General features: G+C 34.9%; 2 pseudogenes; both read right to left on the bottom strand.

Moving 5' to 3' along the window:
* Nucleotides 1-5,330: 5,330 nt before the first annotated feature.
* Nucleotides 5,331-10,800, bottom strand: LOC136418305 (eukaryotic translation initiation factor 3 subunit A-like; annotated as a pseudogene).
* Nucleotides 10,801-20,059: 9,259 nt separating this feature from the next.
* Nucleotides 20,060-21,110, bottom strand: LOC136418302 (histone-lysine N-methyltransferase SETMAR-like; annotated as a pseudogene).
* Nucleotides 21,111-22,853: the final 1,743 nt, after the last annotated feature.

Raw genomic sequence — 22,853 nt, 5'->3', positions numbered from 1 at the left:
CTCCAACTAAAACTTATCACGTGTCGTATTGGCGCATTTAAGGCACTAGATGTTGCCACTGATCAATTTTGTAAGCCGTACTCAAATGAGTACAATGGGATCATATGAGTTAACAGAGAAAACCGATTTCCAGATTAGATAGAGAAAAATCGATTTAGATGTCATAGGCTCGATTTTTGAGAAATGTTTAATGGTAAAAACCGACTGACGATATTTTCTACGTTACTGCTAAGATATAGGGCATTTTTCAATTTTCGGTCATTTTGAAAATTGCCCATAATATTTTCATTTCAAAGAATATCTCAATTCTGTAAATACATTTTTAAAGCACTTTTTTAAGTGCAGTACAGTGGCTTAGTCGGATTTTTCTATAGTTTTCTATTTTATCAGAAATACAATTTTTTTATGGAAATCATATTCAAGGAAAGAACCATTGTGATAAAAGAGGAATTACAGGATACTACTAGGCAAGCTTTTGCATTTATTAGACCAGTTGAATTAATATTTTAAATAGCTGTCACTCTAAGCGTAAAAAATATTTACTATGTATTCACCTGAAAGATGTTCAGTTTGGACATCTTCGCCAATTATTTTTTTAATTAGATCTAAAATTATTTTAAAATTATTAAATTTTTTATGTAAAACTATTTCAAATTATCCAAAATTATTAATCTTTAAGTTAATCTCAACTTGTCCATTTTTTTAAGTTAATCGCCAACTATGATTTCCATAAAAAAAAGAAAATTATGTATTGCTGATAAAATCGACAACTATAGAATAAAATCTGAGTAAGCCACTGGATTGCACTTGAAAAAGTACCTTAAAAATGTGTTTACAGAACTGAAATATTCATTAAAATAAAATAGTTACGGGCAATTTTCAAAATGACCAAAACTTGAAGAATGCCCTATATCTTGGTTGGCAGTGACAAAATCGTGAAGTGGTTTTCACCACTAAACATTTCTCAAACCCATGGCATCTAAGTCAATTTTGCTCCACCTAATCAGGAAATATGTTTTCTCTGTTAAAACAGACCAATTCCGACCACAATGTCCAGTGTATAAGATTGGCATTGAGTGAATTTACAGTACATATGAACTTTCTGGGAGTTACATTAAGCTTCTCCTGGAAGTTACATATTAACTGTTAAAGTTTTACGTTAACTGTATGGCCAGACTTAACTATTTTCAAATAATTTTTCAATTAATTCAAACCATCATATTAATACAGTCTCGAAATTAATTATTCATTCACTTAAGTTATTTTCAAAAAATCGATCATAATAAAGAAAAAAGCCGGATCTAATGTAAAATAAACCTGTTCTCAATTAAATTATTAAGTTTTTGTCAAATTAGGAGAAAATCAAAATATTTATCAACATTTCTTGGAGCATGATAATGCTTTCAAATTTATAATGCAAAGCGAAATTATTTGTCCACTTGGTTCCTTCAACAAAATATTTGTTATTTTTTTATTTCTTTTTTGTAAAATTCCTTCAGATAAATTGAACAAATTATTTGTGATATTTGAGTAGTATTCATATTCACAGAAGACAAGTTAATTTTCAAAAATGAGTCGTAAATATTCTGAAGTTTCTGTTCATTTAAGAGCGTTAATTATAAAATTAAATAACGAAGGAAGATCGCAATGTAAAATAGCCAAAATTGTTGGTAGAAGCAGATCAACGGTTCAATCTATTATAAAAAAAATTTAAAACATCGAAAATAACTGCAACATTGTCAGGAAGAGGAAGAAACTATGGTTTGATCGAACACATGAAACGAGAAATATTAGAAAAGTGACAATAAATCCGAGAGTTACGAGCACAGATTTGACAAAAAGTGTTAAATATCATTACGGACTAGTTGTATATGTTACAACAATAAAAACATTATTAAGAAACAATGGTTTGAGAGCACCTGTAGGTACGAAAAACCATTCGTTTATAAAGTGAAGAGAAAGAAGCGTCGAGAATTTGCCCAAATGTATCTGTCCAAAGAATTTTTGGAAAAACATTATATTTACGGATGAGATTAAAATTGAGCTATTCGGAAAGCCAAAAAAAGTTTTAGTGTACAGAAAACGAGGAAAATCATACAAACCTAAAATTATAATTCCAACAGTGAAACACGGAGGTGGTTCTGTTATTATCCGGGGGTGCGTATCTTTGTACGGGAAGGGTCGACTTAATTTTATTGACGGGATTATGAATCGCTTTGTCTATTTAGACATCCTTAAGAATAATTTACACGAAAGTGCAAATGATACGGGAATTTTAGATAAATATGTTTTCCAATAAGACAATAACCCTAAATAAAAACTCGGATAGTTAAAAAATGGTCATTGTATAGTACACCGAAAGTGTTGGAAACGTCACCTCAGTCACGGGATATAAATCCTATGAAAAATTTGTGGTCAGAACTGAAAGAAAGGGTAAAGAAACATAAAATATTTAATAAGGAGGAGCTAAAAGCCAGATGTTCGAAAAAATGGACAAATATCCCAATGAAGTTGTCAGAAAATTAGGGGAGTCAATGCCTAACAAGTTGGGAGAAATTATAAAATCAAAAGTATATCCTACACAAGACTGAATTGACACATTTTCCATAAATATGCCAGTGGCCAAATAATTTTTCTATTTTGGTATTTGGTTTTTAAGAACTTGTTCCTTATTTTTGAAAGATATTGTTAACATTTTATTTGAATATTTGAGATACAAATGATACATTTTCGTTTATGAAATAAAGTTCATGTAAATTTAAGTAATTAGGATTTTACTCCAATTTTTTAAATATTCTACTAGTAGACAAATAGTTAATATCGCGACTGTATGCAGCTGACTATACAGTACTGTTCTGGTCCAATCGAACACGAGAAAAATCAGTCGAATTGACTACTACCCAAATCATACCCATATCTATTCCCCCCTCACACCCGCGCAAGGATAAGTGCACAGTTAGTACCGTAAATAAATCAGTACGATATTGATACGTGTGAAGTGTAGATGGCGGCGGCCGCACTTCTAATAAAATACGCTAATCCCTAAAATGAACTTGGAATTACATCTTTCATTCTTTCTTTGAAACGAAAGGATTTTCTCTGGCCAAACTAAAAATTAATTCTATTTAAAAATAATAAAATAAAAACGAATTCCGAATGATAAAAATGTTAAGATAATTAATTGAAAAAATTAAATTAGTTATTCGAAAATCCCACCTTCCTGAGCTAGGCAATAGCCCAACCGGTCATAAAATGACCTTCTAACATTTCGTAGCATGTTACAGCTAATATTTTGGAACGAGTTTTCGATTTTTCCTCGAAGTTCATCCAAATTATTAGCCCTATCAAAGCCATAAATGTTAGATTTTACGTGCCCCCATAGAAAAAAATCGTTTGGAGAAAGATCTGGAGATCTGGCTGGCCATAAAATAGTTCCCTCTTGCCCTGTAAAAAGTTGTTGGGGGAACGTCTGAGACAAAAATTCCATGACCAAACGACTATTATGAGCAGGGCATCCATCTTGTTGGAACCAGGTCTCACAGAATCGATTCTCAGTGAATTTTGGGCACTATTTGTTCTTGAAGCAGGTCCAAGTACTTCGCGCCAGTCAAAATTCCATCCATGAAAAATGGACCAATCATATTCTCACCCAATATGCCTCCCCAGACGTTAAATTTTTGAGGATACTGAGTGCGAACATAAAAAAACTTGTGCAAGTTCTTCCGAGACCAATATCGCACACAAGCAGAATTAGGTCGATTTAATAATGGAAAGGTCGATCCATCCGTGAAGACAACGTTCCTGAGAAAATTGTCATCACGATTCGAACGTTCTATTACTATTTCGTAAAATTCCATTGTGCGAAAGTGATCTGCGGGAAACACTTCGTGAGTTTTTTGAGGTTTGTAGGATCGGTAACCATTTTTTTTAGAACTTTCCTGACATACGAACCACTAATCCCAACTTCATCGGCAATGCCTTCGCTGCAGAGAGTGGGATCTTTATTCGCCATAGCACAGATCTGGATCTGTGTGAACTCGACGTCTTCATCGAGTTCAACAGGGCTCTGATGTGCGCTGGGTGAAACACATCCCAATGTCTCAAAATTATGAACAATTAAATGTAATGTCGACGAGGGAATTGATCTATTTTCTTCCCGAAACATTTCCGAAAAAGATTCTCTAATTTGGCGATAAGTCTGACTTTGGTAATACCATTTAATGATTTGGACTTTTTCGGAAACACTATAAGTAGTCGGCATTTTAAAAATAAAATTTTCGTTTCTATTCAAAGAAAAATACCCTAACCGTTTTTCTATCTTCGATAGTTCGAAGTAAAGTAACTGCCGACGACCAGCTCCGTTGGGTTCGGAGCATTATAGTGGGAAGAAATTTGGCGTCAGTCAATTCGCCTGGTTTTTCTCGTGTTCGATTGACCCAGAACAGTACTGTGTATTCCTAAAATTTCATTCAAATCTGTGATTTCTATGGGGATATTTAAAGAAAAGGGAGGGTGTAACAAAATAGACGCGAAAACATTGAGGACCTTAAACATAGGATAAGGATGGAGATAAATAATATTCCAGCCAAAAATATTGGTAGTGCAGTAGATACTATTTATTCTAAACTTGGTGCATGTCAGGTGGAAGGTGGAGGTCATTTTCAACATTTACTACATTAAATCAAATTAGGGAAGTGGTAATTATCTATTTAGAATAACTCATTTTATTAAAAAGGGTATTGCCCTTTAAAAATAATTAGCTCTTGTTTTATCGCAACTGAATGAGCAAATTCAGATTATTTTGGTACCATCGAATACAGTTTTTGAAGACATTTTCATAGCACCCCCATATGACCCAGGCTGCCGTTTGAAAAAAAAAGTTGGGGTAGCTGGGGATGAAGAGGTTGTAAATAAGGAATGAATGTTATCACCAAAAGTTGAACAGTAATTTCAATGAATTTACGTGTTTCAGCGTTTTTCGAAAAAATCATTCATAAAACAGATGAATTTTATGCGAGACATTTGAATAACCCTGTACATTGCAATAGCTGTTTTAAAATTTTCATCTATACATATATGTTATCAAGTTTATGTGATACTTCGTTTTTTTGAGCGGTTAGCTATGCAGGACTAGGAGGCCAATCAGCAATCAACAGCAAATAGAAGTCATACAATTTTTTAAATTAAAAATAACTTTAATTCTATATAAGTAAGATTAATATTCATAATTCGTACATTAATAAAATAAACGGATATTCTATTTTGTAATGAACCATTTGCTAAACACCTTGGTTTGAACTAAAAAAGAACAACATTGATAATAAACATGTACAGTGGCGGGCAAAAGTTTAGAATTTTTATATGCATAAAATTTTTATTCACTAATCGTATCATTTTTGTATAAACTTGTTTCTTATATTGGATTTGTATGTGTTTATCATTGAGGCGAGTCAAGTTTTTTCAGCTGATAAAAGTTTAGAGACTTTTCATTCATGTTACTCCTCTCAACGTATCAAAATATTTTAGGTTAATTGCCAATATTAGTACTTCATAATAAAACATACTTCCAAGTTAATAAAAAATTGGTTTTATTCTGAAAGGGCGGATGTAATTGAATGGCCCTCACAATCCCCTGATTTAAATTGGATGAACATTTATGGGGAATCCTAGATAGGCGCATCTGTTTGAGAAACATTCGTAACAAGGCTGAAATTTTATAAATAATATTTGACGAGTGGAAAAAAGTTCCTAAGGAAACGTGTGTGAACCTCGTTGATTTCAATGCCTAGAAAATGTCAGGCAGTGTTTAACTCGAAAGGATGTGGTACCAAATATTAAGTTTCTTTTTCTTGTAATATTAACTCTTTATAAATAAAAGTTTCTAAACTTTTATCCGACTCAAAAATATGTATTATTTATAACTAATTTTTTTCAATATTCATTTCGCTAACTATGCGTTTTAATAGCCAATCTGATCAAAGACTACAACTGCATAACAACAGTACCTTGATAATTTGTCTTTAATTTCAATTGACTTAAAAATAAAAGTTCTAACTCGTGTTCTAACGACGTCGGTCTTTCGTGGTCCATCCATCTTCGCTCTCGGTCGTAGGTTGACTTTTGGGCTGCTGGAAACTCAAGTCTTAATATGAAAAAATATGATTCATTCAAAAGCTTACGTTTCTCCTTAGAAGCAGGACGTTTTTCCTCAGCAGGACCTCTCTTGTTATGTCCTCCTCTTTTCATCGCCTCGTCACGCTGTGGAACTGTGCTGTCGTTACGCCACTCTGACCCATCCTCACGTAGAGTTCCGCTTCTGGAAGACGGAGGACCTCTACGATACGTATAATCGTTTGCACGAAATGAACGCCAGGAACTTCCACCATCAGTGGGTTTACCATGGCGGTCATCGCCTCTACGATTACCCCTATAACATTCACTTTTTGAAGCACATAAAATGTGTAGTCGCCAGCCACCGTCAAAATACAATTTCGGAAAATCCAGAGAACAGGCTACGTGAATAACACTGTAGAATACGAACATACCTCCCATCTCGACGTTCAAAACAACGTTCAGAATCGTAGCCACGAGATTTGTCGTTATCACGATCGCAGTTGTATAGTCTGCCACCATCACGATAATACCCCTTTTGTCCATCTATATTTTCTCTCAGGTCAAAACCTGAAATTAAAAGAACAGACCAATTTTATTTCTATGCACGGTATTGGACATATATTCGACTGCATTTACCTCTATCTTCCCTTCTATCTCTGTCGTCCCTCTTGTCTCTATCAAAGCCACTTACACCACGGGAAATTTTACGCCGATCTTTGTCATCTTGACGATCCCTGTTTTTATCCCGAGACGAATCACATTCCTTTTCACTGCCCTATCTCCAACTCGACTACAATTTCGGATTTGCGCGGTGACCTGAAATTGAATATTATTTTCAAACATATTATCACTGCAATAAAAATAAACATACCAGGAGTCCCAACTTCGGTTTTTTTAGGTTCTTTACGCGATTCCCGATCTTTGTCTCCTGATACACCAGCCGTCCACCATGACGATTCAGACCTTTTCTCTGATCTTTTTCGGCACCTCCTGCATTCGTCCGCCTTCAATCACTCGACTTATCATCCTTGTTGTCTTTTTCTTCCAGCAACTTGCGCTCTACAAAGAAATTCAGTAATAATTAAGGGTACACACCTTTACGAAACTGAAATTCACCGATCTCTTCTTTTGTTGTCTGTTTGGCGACAGAACGGTCCAACATTTCTTTTTTTTCTCGGTCCTCGCGCTCTCTCTATTCTTTTTGGACTTTTTCTTGCTCCAAACGTTCTTCGCGTTCTTTATTCTTGCGTGCTTTTCCTTCTTCGTCGCGCCTTTAAATAACATATGTTGAATAAATGTACTTGAAATACAACCTAGAGTACAAGATGTCAATTCTTCGTCGCTTTTTCAAAAGTTCTTATCTTAAAATGGTAGATGGCAACGGCTTTTCCGTCACTGTCTCGACATCCTGTATAACAATAAATACCTTTTTTGTTCTTCTCGTTTGCGTTCCTCCTCTTCCTTTTTGTCTTTGAGCCATTGAGCGTATCCTTGCGCTTTTGTTTTCGTTCAGCTAGTTTCTTACATCGTCCTTCAGATAGAGTCTTCTCAAAATCGTGTAACTTCTTGTACAGTGACTGCCTTTCCTTCTTAAGTTTTGCCAAAAATTCGTCCTTAAACGACATTAAGACTGTAAAAACATGCTACAACACGTAACATGTTACGAACACGAACAAACAGTGAATTGCTCCCAATATTTTGTTTGTGAAGATATCACAAACCCGGAAGTGACCTATAAACTGTGCCCACAAAAATGTGCACTCTATAAGCTTTTCAAAAATCATAAAATATTGATAGATTGAGAGAATTTTTAAATCTTCATGTACAATGCATCAAAGAGTTAACTTAAATCAGATATCACGCTGGATCTAGCAATCGGCAATTCACGTATAACTAAGGCATGAGTAATTGCTTACCTTTTCAGCCTTCATTCGGGCCAATGGGTCTCCAGTAGCAACTGCTAATTTTCATTCGTCGATCGCAACAACGATTCTTTCTTTTTCCTGCTATTCCCAGAATTGTTGATCTTGCAATTGTTTTTCTTTAAGGCTCTCTTGCAATAGCGGTATCTCTTCTAGGCGTTTGGCATGTTCAAAGTAGTCCACCTAAGAAAACACACCTTCAACACTCGCACTAAAATACAATTCAATATGAGCACATACCTTTTTTTCTTGGAATTTGAGTTTAGCCTGTAACTCACGTTATTTTTTCTGCAATTTCTCGGCTTCCCTGGCGGCGATTTGATCAGCATCAAGCTTTTTAATACCATCCTCATCCATTTTACTTTAGAATTTTTTGGCCATGTCCTGTTAGACTGATTTAAATAATTATTTCATGTAGATTAAGTTTAAATGAGGAGCAAGTTCAAGACTCACTTGTTGAAGCTTCTCTTGTAAATATCTGTGCTTGATCTGTTCAATTTTATTCTGATGTCTTCTGCGTTCACGTTCCTGTCTTTTCTCCTGTAAACGTTTTTGTTCTGCCATCATTTGCTGATGCTGTATTTCTTCCAAACTGCGACAAATTTTATATGAGACGATAATTAAATTGCAAATAAGAAATAATACCGATTTTGTTCCTCTTCTTCTCGCACGGTGTTCAGCCTCTCAATACACTCCTTCCTGTCATCAATAATCTTGTGCCATTGGAGAATATTTTGGTGTTCCTTCAACTTGTTTTCATGATACTTTTGAATCATTATACCCCTAAGTTTTTCTTGTTCCATCTAGACATTAACATAAAGTGAAATAATCTGTGCTAACTGCACAGAATTACAATAGTCACCTTTTTGTTGGGATTGATGACATTAATAGCCCTGTTTAAGACAGTGGACATGTTTACAAGCTGGTTATGAACTTGCTCCGTACGCATTACTTGCAAAGTAGGTCCTTCAGGGGAATCCTCTCTTTGACTTTCGCTCAGATCGATTCCAAAGTTGATACATTGTTTTCCACAATCAATGTGAATCTGACAAAATTATTCAAATCAATAAACGTTTTCACTGTTTGGGAGCCCAAAATAACTAATACCTGAATGTCATTGTGTCTCAAACAATCAACAAGCAATCTTTCCAGGTGAAATGGAATGGTAAATTTTGCCAGTTCAATCAACCTTACAAATTTCAGAGTTTGGTAAAAATAGGCCACTTGTCGAACCAAATGAACTAAAGTCACATCTTGCAGAGCAGGAATATTCTGCCGAAGAGTAATTCCACTTTCATCTAAAGAAATTTATAAATATCACAGAATTGCATGTTATTGCAATGCATGCAATAAATACCTGTCTGTATTTGTTGGATCACATTATAGACTCTTGAACACAAATTCGAGGGGTTAAAGTTGACCTTTAGCCAATTACACAAATCTTGAAGTTGGGGGGTTGCCAGGTTAACTATATTAACGAGAACCTAGAAAAATGAATCTTGAAGATATAAAAAATTTACAGGCATTTTTAGTTATTACCAAATCTGTTAAGAGACTGGCCCTTGTGGGAGGCTGAGTTAAGCCCAAAAGAATGGCCAACCTTTGTGCTTTTTCCAGGGGTGACTTGTCTGTTTCAATGAATCTATCAAACTCTGGGTGAACAGAGGGCAGTGAAATTGCCAAGGTGGCTACCAGAACTCTGAAAATATTTTGATCATTGCTTAGATTAATGAACCAAGAAAAACACATCCTTATAGAGTTTTTCCTGTAGAATTCAGAGACATACTCATATTGTTTGTGAAGCTGTTAGTTTTTAAGTTATTCAACAAAGTAACTTTTTTTATGAGCCATCCTATATAACTATTTTTACATGATTCAATACCACTTATAATATTATTCCCTTTCTTAAACAAAAACTCTTTGTATATCTAGATGAAAGTCATTCTTGATGATATAGTTTTCCCCCATAGGTTTTTCTCACCTGCAAGCCATTTTCTGCAATTCCTCCTGAGTGATATTCTTCTTCATTTCCTTGTTCAGTTGCAGCAGTTTGAAAAGGGCAGCAGCATGGAATAAGTAATTTCCCACCTTCCAAAATACTATGGCTAACTTTTGATAATAATTAGCCATAATTTTGGGAACAGGCTTTTTTGTTGGACAGATCCCTTAAATTGTTGATGTCCTCAACAGCCTTGTAGGCTTCCTGCCACAACCCCATTTGAATAGGAAAAGCCGGTTGATGAAGTCTGAAACGATCAACCCTCAATCAAAACAAATCATTGTATAGAGAAAAAAGTATGCCTTATCTAATCTCATGATTTAACTGATGCATCTCAGGTTTGGATATGGAGACATTAGTAACTTGGGCAGGCAACTTGCCTATGTTTTCTAAATGTTTTTTGTCGCTTATCACACAGTTTTCGGAACTCAGTATTAATAATTATGGTCCGCATGGTCCGACAAGGACTGTACTTCATACTTATCCACATTTACCTTATTGACATACTTTCTAAAAAGGTTTTCACACACCACACACAGGAAAAGTGCTTAGTTTATTGGAGTATTGTTGCTGGTTTGAATGGGACCCTTTGGCGTAGAACCCTTCCTGTTCATCGTAATCGTAAAAATCATCGTCTTCTGAACATGAGCTATAGTTTTCTTCTTGCGGGATTTTCATAGATTTGAAAGCGTCATTGATAATGTTATCCTCCACTAGATTGACAAACAGATCTTCTTCGAGTTGATGGTTGATTGCTGGGTTCATTTTTAAGGACAAATTGCTAAATTTGAGGTGAAATTAACTAATTTTCGAGGTAAACGGACACTTCATGACTTTGTTTTTAATTAAATAGTGAGGTTATGTTTAAGGTCAATAAAAACTGTTGTCAAAGCATGTCTCCATTCTTCCCACAAGAAACGAATGGCAACATGGTTAAAGCTAGCAGCTTCCATTTACTTGTAGGAAAACGTACACACTATATGAGTCTACGAACGCAACAGTGGCCTAAGTTACAAAATTGCGATTTTGTGATTTTGGCCTATTACTAATCCCGAAAATGTATATTTTAAATCAACAGTAGCCTAAGCCATATTTTCGTGTTAACTACTAAATGGCAGCAGTGTACTTACTTATTGCGTTTAAGATTCATCACTCATAGTTGGTGCAACAGTGACCTAATCCAAATGTCTGTGGGTTAAGCCGCTATTACTTTGAGGGTTGCTGTGTAAGCAATAAACGTGTATTTAGTAAATACAACAAAATATTACGGTTTATTTATATTTAATTACTTTTAAAGGCTGCTACATTGGTGCTATGAGATGGCTAATACTACCGCTGAAGGTATGTATTATTAAGGAATACATTATTTTGTTAAGAAATTTGTATTTGAAAGTGTTATATTTTTTAAAGGTAAGTCTGTTATTTAAGACTATATGTAAGACTCTACCCACACTTATTTTATCCACAAGAATTTGTTACTACAAGCGGCAACTTTGGACCTATTGCTTACGGATTCATCATTTAGATACAAATGAAGTCTTTATGTCTAAACGGAGCGAATCTATTACCTCAAGAGGTTCCCAAGAAGTAGAATCATGCATTTTGCATTTCGCCAAAAATTTTGTAAAAACTGCGAAATTAATAATGCATTTTGACCAATGCGGAGACCAAAACCGAAATATAACGATGGCTGCTTTATGCAAGTACATTGTGTCTTCCCACTTAATCAACCTGCGAAAAATTCATAGTAAATTCTTGGTCAGTGGGCACTTCTACTTGCCTTGCGATCAAGATTTCGGTTTGGTCGAGAAGAACAAGAAGTTCTTTAAAGACATTTTCATTCCAAATGATTGGAAAAACGTTATAGAATCGGCAAGGAACCTTTTAAAGTAATTCAAATGTCCACTGCTAACTTTTATTCTACAAACAATTTGGAAAATAGAATAACAAATCGAAAAATGTCAACAAATAAATCAAAAGTTGAGTGGCTAAAGATACAATGGCTCCTTTATAAGAATTTTGATCTGTGTTGTATTTATTACAAACATCCAAACAACAATGATGTTTTATTCGATTCAGTAGATATTGCTAGAAGAAACTCAACACACGACTTTTAAAAAATTCAACTAAATATCCTCTACCCAAAAGGGTACAAAATTAACACAAAGAAAAAGAGACCTTTTAGAACTTGCTCCATTTATTCCACCAATATATCACCAGTTCTACAAAGATTTGAAGGCCTCAGAAAATCGGTCAGAAGAAATTTACCCTGAAGAAAAATAAAAAGATTAAACCGTTTTGAAAGTTTTCTAATAAAATACCTTAGAACTTGAATTGTGCACTTTTTCGGTAGGTATATAGGACCAAGCAAAGCGACTATCCAATAGTTAGGTAAAACTATGTTGAAAGCACGAGTGGCCTAACCCACATGTTTTTCCGTAGAACAAAATTAAAAAGAAAAAAAATTACTCCTTTACATCGAGCTCATTGACCCTGCTAATAACTTGGAGGCTATTTATTTATACATATTATTTATACTTTGCGACATAAAAATAACTTCGTGCAGAATTTTCATTATCGATTTACTGGAAATTTTGTTTTTCGGCTTAGGCCACTATTGCGTTCATAGACTCATATTTTAGGAATAATTAAACGTCCTTTGCCTTATTGTTCAGATCATTAACTTTTCTTGAATTTATTATTAGGGTCAAGTGGTGTAAAAATGAGACACGTAAAATATGGGTAAAAAATGAGACATTTGAATAATGTTAGAAAAAAAAGTACATTCTGGCCATTTTCTTATTATAAGTAGATAGTAATACTTGTAAAGAAGTCATCCCCACAATTTATTTCATTTTTATTTGATAAATGAAGAGATACTGAAATTAAAAATTTATTACTCAATTTCGCGGTTTAAAACTTTTTATGTGCGCTAAAGGACTTTTGCTGTATGGCCTGGGTGCAAACCGATAGGAAGTTCGAGAATATTGTTGCGCGCGCACATAAGCCACAGGTGGGTGTAGGCAATTCAGTTTCGGTTCAAAATTCGTTGTAGAGTAAGTGTTGTTTTTTGCGAAGATAAATTTGAGACACACACAGAGGTAATAATGAGACAACCCAGGGGTAAATATGAGAAATAATATTAAGTTATTTTTTGATTTCTATTCGCTACGAATTGAAGATGCTGAGGAAGACCTTAAAAAAGCGGCGAAATTAGTCAAAGGAGGAGACGTAACTTTAAGAAATGCAGTTAAAACCTTCCACATCGGTAAATCGAAGCTTAGTCGCTATATTCATAAGAAGAATTCAGGCAAACAAGAGAGGAAAACATCCTTATCGTTAGAGGCAGAACAAGATTTAACTTCAAAGTTAATAATCATGGCTCAGTGGGGATTTGCACTAACCAAGCAAGAAGTGAAAGCAGCAGTTCAAACATACGTGCTACAAAACAACCTGACAACGGCTTTTAAAACTGGCCACTCTGGTGACGACTGATTTAGAGAATTTTGCAAAAGGAATAGACATAGCCAAAAGAAAATAGAGTAACTGGAAAAGTGTCAACGTTTAGCCACTAGTGACCCATTTATAATTTTTGCGTTTTACGACAAGCTTAAAAAATGCATACACAACCTCAATATTAATTTAATAATCATCACAATGTTGGAATCTTGAGGAAACTCCCTTTTCGATGGATCCTACCAGAATAGAAGGAATAGCCGCAAAAAGACAGAAAGTTCATAGAAATATTGAAGATTCTGTTAAGGAGAACGTGACGGTGATGGTTTGTATATCGGCAAGCGGACGTTCATTGCCTCCATTAATAATATTTCAAGGTCAAAATCTGTGGACTTCGTGGAAAGGTACCAATGATTTAGAAAATATCATGTATGGAGTTTCTGACAAAGGTTGAATAACAACAGCTATCTTCAATGAATAGTTTACCAAATTTTGCACACTTATAACAGAGATACCACTTTTTATTTTTTTGAATAGCCATTTGATTCATCTGAATAAATATATCATAGAACTAGCCATTAAAGAAAACATCACATTATGAAAGCTGCCTGCACATTCTGCTGACTTGCTTCAACCATTGGATCGAGGTTGCTTTGGTCTACTAAAATTAAAATGGAATGAAAAACTAATTGACTGGCAACGAAACAATCAAAGAAAATAAATTAAAAGCGAATTTTTCAATTAGCTTTGTTCGATTTGGGAAGAAGGAATTTCAGAGAAAAATGTTATTGCTTCTTTCAAATCAACAGGGATTTTTCCATGTTCAAGAGAGAAATATCCGATAACTGGGCTAGATCCTACAAAACTAAAAAGGTATGAAGCTTCAAGGTTGGAAAGTAATGACCCATTAGATATACTATGTAATCAATTAGAAGTTAATGATACTACAGAGTTATAAGACTTCAATATGAGCTCAGTCTCCAATGACAATGAAATTTATTTAATGTCTCGACATGAGAACGAAGTTCCTGTACCGCCTCTACACGAACCAAGAGACACCAATTCTACTTTTGAAGCCATCTTGAATAAAATCACTAAAACTCCCTCTACTACAGTGAAAAGTCGTAAAGTAACCAGCGGTAGTCAAATACTTAGTAGTCAAGAATATGTAAAACTAATTGAAAATATTGATAAGGACAAACAAAAAAATAAAAATAAAAAAAGAAGCAAGAATAGGAAAACTAGAGAACGTATGAAATGGCTCTCTACTAGTTCAGAATCTAATTCAGAAGACGCGATTCAGTATGCTGATGAAAGCGACATCGAAAATACGACGCTAGTTCAACTAGTAGCAAATGAAATTGACACACAGAAATAGCTGATAGTGAGCCAGAAAACATGACACTAGCAGAACTTCTAAAAAGTAAAGCCACATAGGAAAATTCCGCGAAGAGAAAAGAAAATATAAATCCTGACGATTTTGTTTTGGTTAAATTAAAAAAATAAAATAAAGATGTACATTACTTGGCCGCTGTAAGAAATCTATTACCCAATGATGAATTTTCTGTTTCCTACTTAGACGCAAGGGTAATAAATTTGTGTAACCTGTAGTTTCCTGAAATAAGTAATTTTTAAAGAAGAACATTATTTTAAAACCATCAGCGTCAAATTTGCAAAGAGGAACTTCAAGAATGGCCGAAACGTTTGCCTTTTCAATTGACTTTGCTACATTTTTAGTTTGTTAATTTGTTTTTTTTGTACTTTTTAGAGTCACATGTTAAGCCTGACTGTTACTTTTGTTTTTGTAAAGTATAGCAACATTTACTCTAAATATACGTCAATATTTGTTGTTCTTCGTTAATAAATACGTTTATTATAATATTTCCTTATTCGGTATTTGTATTAAAAAAAATATATCTTCTCATTTTTACCCTTCGTGTACTACTTTTAGTCTAGAGGACAACGCGGCCACCTTTGAAAATCATCACTATACAGGGTGATTCAAAAATCGATCACGAAACTTAACGATGTGATTCTATATGATAAAATAATGGTAGAGTCTCATATAATTTTTTTTCGAGACGTCATTGGTTTTCAAGTTACAATCCGTCAAATTGAAATTTTTTATGTTTGTTTTTTTAAATTATTTGCTGACGGAAAATTCGATATGACTAATATTTGCAGCATAGACTAAGTCGATTGCGCCCCATTATTTTAGTAAAAATTCAATTCGGTTGTGTGCCGCTAGAGGGCACTTTACCTACATGGAAAATTATTTTTCTGCCATATTTTTTAACCTTTGATAGCTACACTCGTTTTTAACAAGTTTTCTGAAAGAACCATGCAAAACCTTTAAAAAACGTATTCTTTATTTAACTCGTTAAATCTAACCGTTTAGACGTAAATCGTCTTTAAAAATGATGTCGCAAGTCAATTTTTCCCAATCGATTACCACCATTTACCAGCTTAGTAGGTATCAAATTATGCGAAATCTGTCAGTTTAAAATAAAACATCAATATGAAACTAAACAAGATTCTCAAATTCTCAAATCTGATATGATTAATGTTTGGAGTATAGACCAAGTCGATTGCGCTCCATTATTTTAGTAAAAATTCAATTCGATTGTATATCGCTAGAGGGCACTTCACCTACATTGAAAACTGCTATCAGTTTAAAACATCCAATACAATCATATATGAAACTATTTAATTTTTAAACTTTAAGGAACTAATAATGGCTAATCAGTATTCAAATATGGAATATTGTGATATGCATTTTTGTTATGGACGAGCAAACAGTAATACAGAGTTGGCAAGAAGATATTATTTGGACAGTTATCCAGGTAGAAATATCTCTCATGCTCAAACATTTTCCAGCGTGCATAGGAGGCTTGCTGAATATGGTTCCTTCAAAATTTTTAATGGAAACAAGTGAAGACCTAGAAACACTAGAACTGTGCAGCAAGAAGAAAGAATTCTTGAGATCATTGAAGATAATCCAGGTATCAGTACTAGAAAAATTGAGAATGAGGTACGTGTCAGCCAGGCTAGTTCATGGAGGGTCCTAAGAGAAGAACAACTCTATCTTTTCCATTCGCAAAAAGTGCAAGCCCTTTATGACGATGATCGGCCGAGACGATAGGAAATGTGTAACCAGATTCTAGCTAAATATGAACGCAACAATCAACTAATGGGCCTCATATTATTCACTGATGAAGCTGGTTTCACGCGTCATGGCATAACAAATCTGCATAACATACACACATATGCCTACAATAATCCTCACAGTGTGGTAGAAACAAAACATCAGCGTAGATTTTTACTAAATGTGTGGCTAGGATAATAGGAGATTACCTTATTGGTCTCAATTTTTTTATGGCTCATTAACTGGTGACTTATACCTAGATTTTCTTCAAAATCGACTCCCATTGTATCTGGAAGATGTGCTATTGGATATAAGGGCCGACATGTGGCTTCTCCAAGATGGAGCCCCGCCCCACTTTAGTGTTCCTGTATGTGAGTATTTGAATGCAGCGTATCCAGACTGATAGATTGGACGAAATGGGCCATTGGCATGGGCAGCGAGGTCTCCAGAACTTAATCCTATGGGTTTCTTCTTCTGGGGCCATTTGAAGCGATTGGTGTATGCTACTCCGGTCGTTGACGTCGAGGATCTTCGTTCACGGATAACAGAGGAGTGCCAAACTATTAGGGAAACACCGGGAATTTTTCATCGAATCAGGCGGCATTTTTTGAAGAGTGTTAGGAAATGTATTGAAGAAAATGGGGGACATTTTGAAAATCTTGTTTAGTTTCGTTTTGATGTTTTATTTTAAACTGACAGCTTTCGAATAATTTGATACCTACTAAGCTGGTAGCTGGTGGTAATCGGTTGGGCAAAATTGACTTGCGACATCATTTTTAAAGACAATTTACGTCTAAACGGTTAGATTTAACGAGTTAAGTAAAGAGTACGTTTTTTAAAGGTTTTGCATGGTTCTTTCGGATAACTTGTTAAAAACGAGTGTAGCTATCAAAGGTAAAAAAATATGGCAGAAAAATAATTTTCCATGTAGGTAAAGTGCCCTCTAGTGGCACACAATCGAATTGAATTTTTACTAAAGTAATGGGGCACAATCGACTTAGTCTATGCTGCAAATATTAGTCATATAGGATTTTGCGTAAGCAAATAATTTAAAATAACAAACATAAAAAATTTAAATTTGACGAACTGTAACTCGAAAACCAATGACGTTTCGAAAAAAAATTATATGAGGTTCTACCATTATTTTATCATGTAGAATCACCTCCTTAAGTTTCGTGATCGATTTTTGAATCACCCTGTGTTTAATTTGAAATTTTTCGAGAGGGAGCGGATATATTTCTCATAAAAATCTTATTATTTTAAATTTGTGATGTTCCAAATGGTTTTTTTCTATTACTAATTTTTCACCAATATCAAAAAATGGATGAGCTGCTCCAGATATTTTTTTGTAAAGTGTTGTAAACATTTCCTCAAAATTGTTAATCTCTAAACGCCATTCTTTTAACACATCCGATTTGCTCCTTATAAAAGCTATAAATCGTTTTCCTCGTTCTTTGATTTTCCGATCTAAATGCGTTTGATCAAAACGATCTATGAAACTTCTAACATCTAGTAATTTTTCCTTTTTAAAAATTTCCCAGTTTGCCATGCTCTAAAAGATAACAATGGAAATTTATTTTTTGTAATTTTACGTCATTTGGGTACTTGAATAGATTATAAACGAACTCAACATCATAGATTTGGGTGCGTTTATAGGTTTTTCAGTATACAATTTTTTTACGAATTTGTTGGTAACGGTAATGTAAAACAATTTATGTGATAGAATTTGGATAAAATAAGAGGCAACTAAATAAAATTTCATTTTTCAATTAACATTTTACCAACTATTACAAAAAATCCGTAAAATAACTAAACCATTTTTCTTACTCAAAAATGTCATAAAAACGACAAATTACAAAAGATAGTATAAAAAAACTCGTTTCATAGCCACTTGTTTTTTAAATTTGAATTCGTGCTTTAAGAACTGTCTTATGAAGCTTGTCTTTCAATCTACTATTAATTAAATTAATTCAGATAAAAATTACGTCGACTTACCTGTTCTTTTTTTAAATTTAACATTTCATAGTAATGTTTCTGCTTTTGTAATTCCAGTTGGAATTGCATTTCCTGTTCCCTTTTTTGGGATTGGAACTCCTGTTCTCTTTTTTGGGATTGGAACTCCTATTCCCTTTTTTGGAATTGGAACTTCTTGTTGTGGATATGCCTGCCACAGAATCTATAGGTCTTGAATAATTGAAATTTTTATAAAAGTTAAAGAAAAACATTCGCTACAGGGTACTGTTTAGTGTTTTTCAGGATTTTAATGTAAATTCCTGTTAATTTAAGGTAGTTACACATAGAATAATTTAGAATTAAAAAAAAAAAAGTGTAATCTTCGGGCTCAGCATCCTCGTGATACGCCTATGAACGTCATTAGTTCGAGAAGTAATTTCCGCCAAACACAAGGTTTTTTCACCCATTATCCTTGGATAGTAGACGAGCCAAGTGGTGGAATTTCCAGCGGCTTCTTTGGCAGAACTAATACCAGGGTGCAATTAAGATTACTGAAAGACCCAAAAAAGGCCAAACCGTGCCTCCCGAGCGTTACGCTTTAACGCGGCCAGTGGTTTGGACCAGTAACTACTCCATAGTCTAAGTACGCCTATGGTTGTTCTCTAGTTGATGCGGTATTTAAAAATTTGCAACATGAGACAGAGTTCTCTTGCAATCTTGCACCCCCGCGTCTTAGGACCTTGCTTTTGGTTCTCAACTACCGGCTCAGTGTCCTCTTATTTGTTAGGTGCCTCCCGTAAATGAATCTGTGAAGTGGTTCCCGGGGGGCTGAGCGGAAATCCCGGAAGAAGTATCTAATCCCGACTGGTTAATTTCACGACGAATCCTTCGAAAGTTCATAATCGACACGCTGTAAAACAGTGAGTTCGGGAATGTTAGTGCTATATCCGGCAACAAAGAGACACACAGGTTAGTTGTAGATTATCTAGCATAAGAATGGCATTGTACAATTATTCTTAGGTTGTCGAGTGGCTTAGAGAAATATTTTTCTTCCTTTGTAATTCGGTTAATTTCCAAAGTTTCCTAGGTTAAGCTGTAAAAGTACCGTAAGGGATCTTTTAGAAAAACTTAGGTGGTACCCCTTGGCAAATACATTATACGCGATAATTTTTTTTCTGTCATTAATAAATTCGTACACAGTAAAGAATGGCCTACGGTAATTCAAGAAGCAGAGAACAAGCTTTCTTTGATTCGTTAAGAGGCGAAGGGGATGACTCCCCAAGTACCATTGAGAAAAGGGTAAGTTTGGCCGACCAGGCAGGAACAAGATTGGCCCGGACGACACCGGTGCCCCGCCCGCGACGTTCAAATACCACTAAACTCCACAATATTCTATTCCCTTTTTTGGAATTATTAGGTTGTTTCACATGAAATACCCGATTTTACTCGTGACTTCTAAGAGACTATAACTTATTCAAAAATTATTTTTATTTTATCGAAATATGCACCATTGCAATCTACACATTTTTGCCATTTAGCGACAAGTTTTGCAATTACATTTTCATAAAAATCATTGCTTCTACTTTGAATAAACTCCTTAAAGGCACTTTTTATAGTGGCTTGATCAAGGTATCGTTTTCCGGTGAGGAAGTTGTCTAGGTGTTTAAAAAAGTGATAATCCGTCGGTGACAAGTCCGGCGAATATGGTGGATGTGGTAGTGTTTCGTACCCCATTTCTCTGAGCTTTTGCACGGTTCTTTGCGAAACATGTGGTCGCGCGTTGTCATGAAGAAGGATTGGCCCCTTTCTATTGACTAATGACGGTTGATTAACAGACAACTTTCGATGCATTTCGGTAAGTTCGGCACAGTATTTCTCTGCAGTAATGGTTTCACCCGATTTTAAGAAGTTGTAATGGATTACGCCCCCCATTGACCACCATACAGTAACCATCGTCTTTTTTTGGGTGCAAACTCGGTTTAGGCATATGTTTTGGATTCTCATCGGCATCTAACCATTGTGAAGAGCGTCGTCTGTTGTCATACAGCATCCATTTTTCGTCGCACGTTACAATGTAATCCAAAAACGGGTTTCTGTCGTTTCGGATCAGCAGAGAATTGCAAATTTCCTGGCGCGTAATTTTCTGCCGTTCATTAAGCTCGTGCGGGACCCACCTATCCATCTTCTTTACTTTCCCAATCAGCTTTAGGTGCCGAGAAATTGTTGCGATGCTAACGTTTAGCTCTTTTGAAAGTTCTCGGACTGTTTGGCGGGGATTTTCCTCAACCAGCACCTGCAAAACTTCATCATTCAGGGCACTCTTTGGTTTATCACGGTCTTCAATTTCCAGGCTCTCGTCTCCAGATTCGAATTTGGCATACCAGCGACGAATAGTCCGTTCATTTGCAGAACCCTCCCCAAACGTACAGTTGATATTTCGGGCAGCTTCTATGGCGTTATGCCCACTTTTCCACTCATACAAGTACAAGACACGAAAATCTCTTGGATACATGTTAGACATGATCGGTCCAAAAATGTGTCAAAACTGTACACAATCCTACAAAAAATATCAGATAATAAACAGCACACTCTCAGGTTTGAAACGATATATTTGGCGCATAACTAGAAAAAAGTTTTGATGCAAAAAAGGCGGAAGAAAAGTTAAGACTTAAAATCCGACATTTCATGTGAAACAGCCTAATAGAATTCCTGTTCCCTTTTTTTAGAGTTCATAATACATCTTAATTATAGATACTTTTTTCTCATCCAAATTTTGGAAATTTTTTTCTAAAAGATCTGCCTGAAAATATATTATACAGTGTGTAACATATCATCATGCAGATATTTGAAGGGGTGGTAGTACAGGGTAAAATACGAAGAAAATGTTAATATATGTATTGTCAAAAGCACACCATTTTTGATGTACAGGGTGACAAAGTTCAATTTTTTGAAAAATGTTTTTCAATTTTTTCGTACGTCTAAAAATAACTTACTGAAACTTCATATCCCTATGTTTTTTACAAACATCTACAAGAAAACGTCAAAATCGTTGATCTCCTTATACAGGGTCTTATGTTTTCCAGGGTCACGTGCTATTTTTTGCTTCTTAACTTCTTTTTGGAACAGCTTGTATGAACTTTGATTTCATATTTAAATTCATTCTTCATTTCTTTTTACTTTATGATTTTCTGCATTATTTTTGTATCTTTCACCATGTGTGAAAAATTAGCATAAATAGCTACCGATGCAAATTACAAAAGAAGTAAAAGAAGCAAGAGAAAAACTGAAGCATTTCATAATAAAAATAAAACTAGAGGAGTTACCGAAATTATATCCTCCTCTTACTAAGATGCAAGATTTCACTCTGTGCCTCATTTCTCAGACTGGCAGACCCTTTCAAAATATCAGGAATATTGCGAATAATTTCACATAATTCCTCGGCTGTGTCAATTGGGGCCTGATATACCAATGATTTAAGATGTTACCAGAAAAAAAGTCCAAGCTATTTAGGTCTGGAGACTTAGGAGGCCATGGCTGTGGTCCCTCTCGACCAATCCAACGATTGCGATAATGTTGGTTTAGGAACTCCCTTACTTGCATGTTAACCCTTAAAAGCCCCGCGTTACATATAAGTAACACTAATAATGGTAACTGTAGTTTCACTTATTGAAGATAGTTACCACTTTGTTCACGAGATTACGGCACTAGTATCATCAGAAAAGGTGTTTCTATCAGTTTAATGTGTAATGTAGTGATTACAGGTTATGTGCCTGTATTTATTTATCAACAAAGTTGCAGTATTGTTTGAAAACAATAAAAAATGGACATACGATTGGAGTAAGTATTAAAAAAAAACAATTTTATACATTTGTAATGTACCCTTAGGCTACGCCTATGAATTTCCACTACTTTAGTGGTATGTCCGGGATGGCCATATGTTGGGAACCCATTATCCTCCAATAAGGGTTATCCTTCGTAAAAACTTTCACTCCTTTTCCTCGTCAAGACAAAAGTCTAAATTATCCACATTTTGCTAAAATCTCGCTACAGCTGCAACACCTCCGTAAATGATCTTTTCTTACCATTATCTTGACGTTACGGGTTAAGGATTTAAAAAGTTACCATCTGTGGATAGTCTTGTTAATTGCCTAAAACCGGAGTACGCCTATGGGTACTGACCCCCAGATTTGGTACTTAAGATACCCCGAAGCTTGTAAAAGGGATAACCATTTTGACCATTTTACCATAATAGTAATATAACTCG

This window comes from Euwallacea similis, chromosome 34 (assembly GCF_039881205.1).
Source record: "Euwallacea similis isolate ESF13 chromosome 34, ESF131.1, whole genome shotgun sequence".
Lineage (NCBI taxonomy): Eukaryota > Metazoa > Arthropoda > Insecta > Coleoptera > Curculionidae > Euwallacea > Euwallacea similis.
The sequence above is the reverse complement of the archived record's forward strand: the minus strand, read 5'-3'. Positions and strand labels throughout refer to the sequence as shown.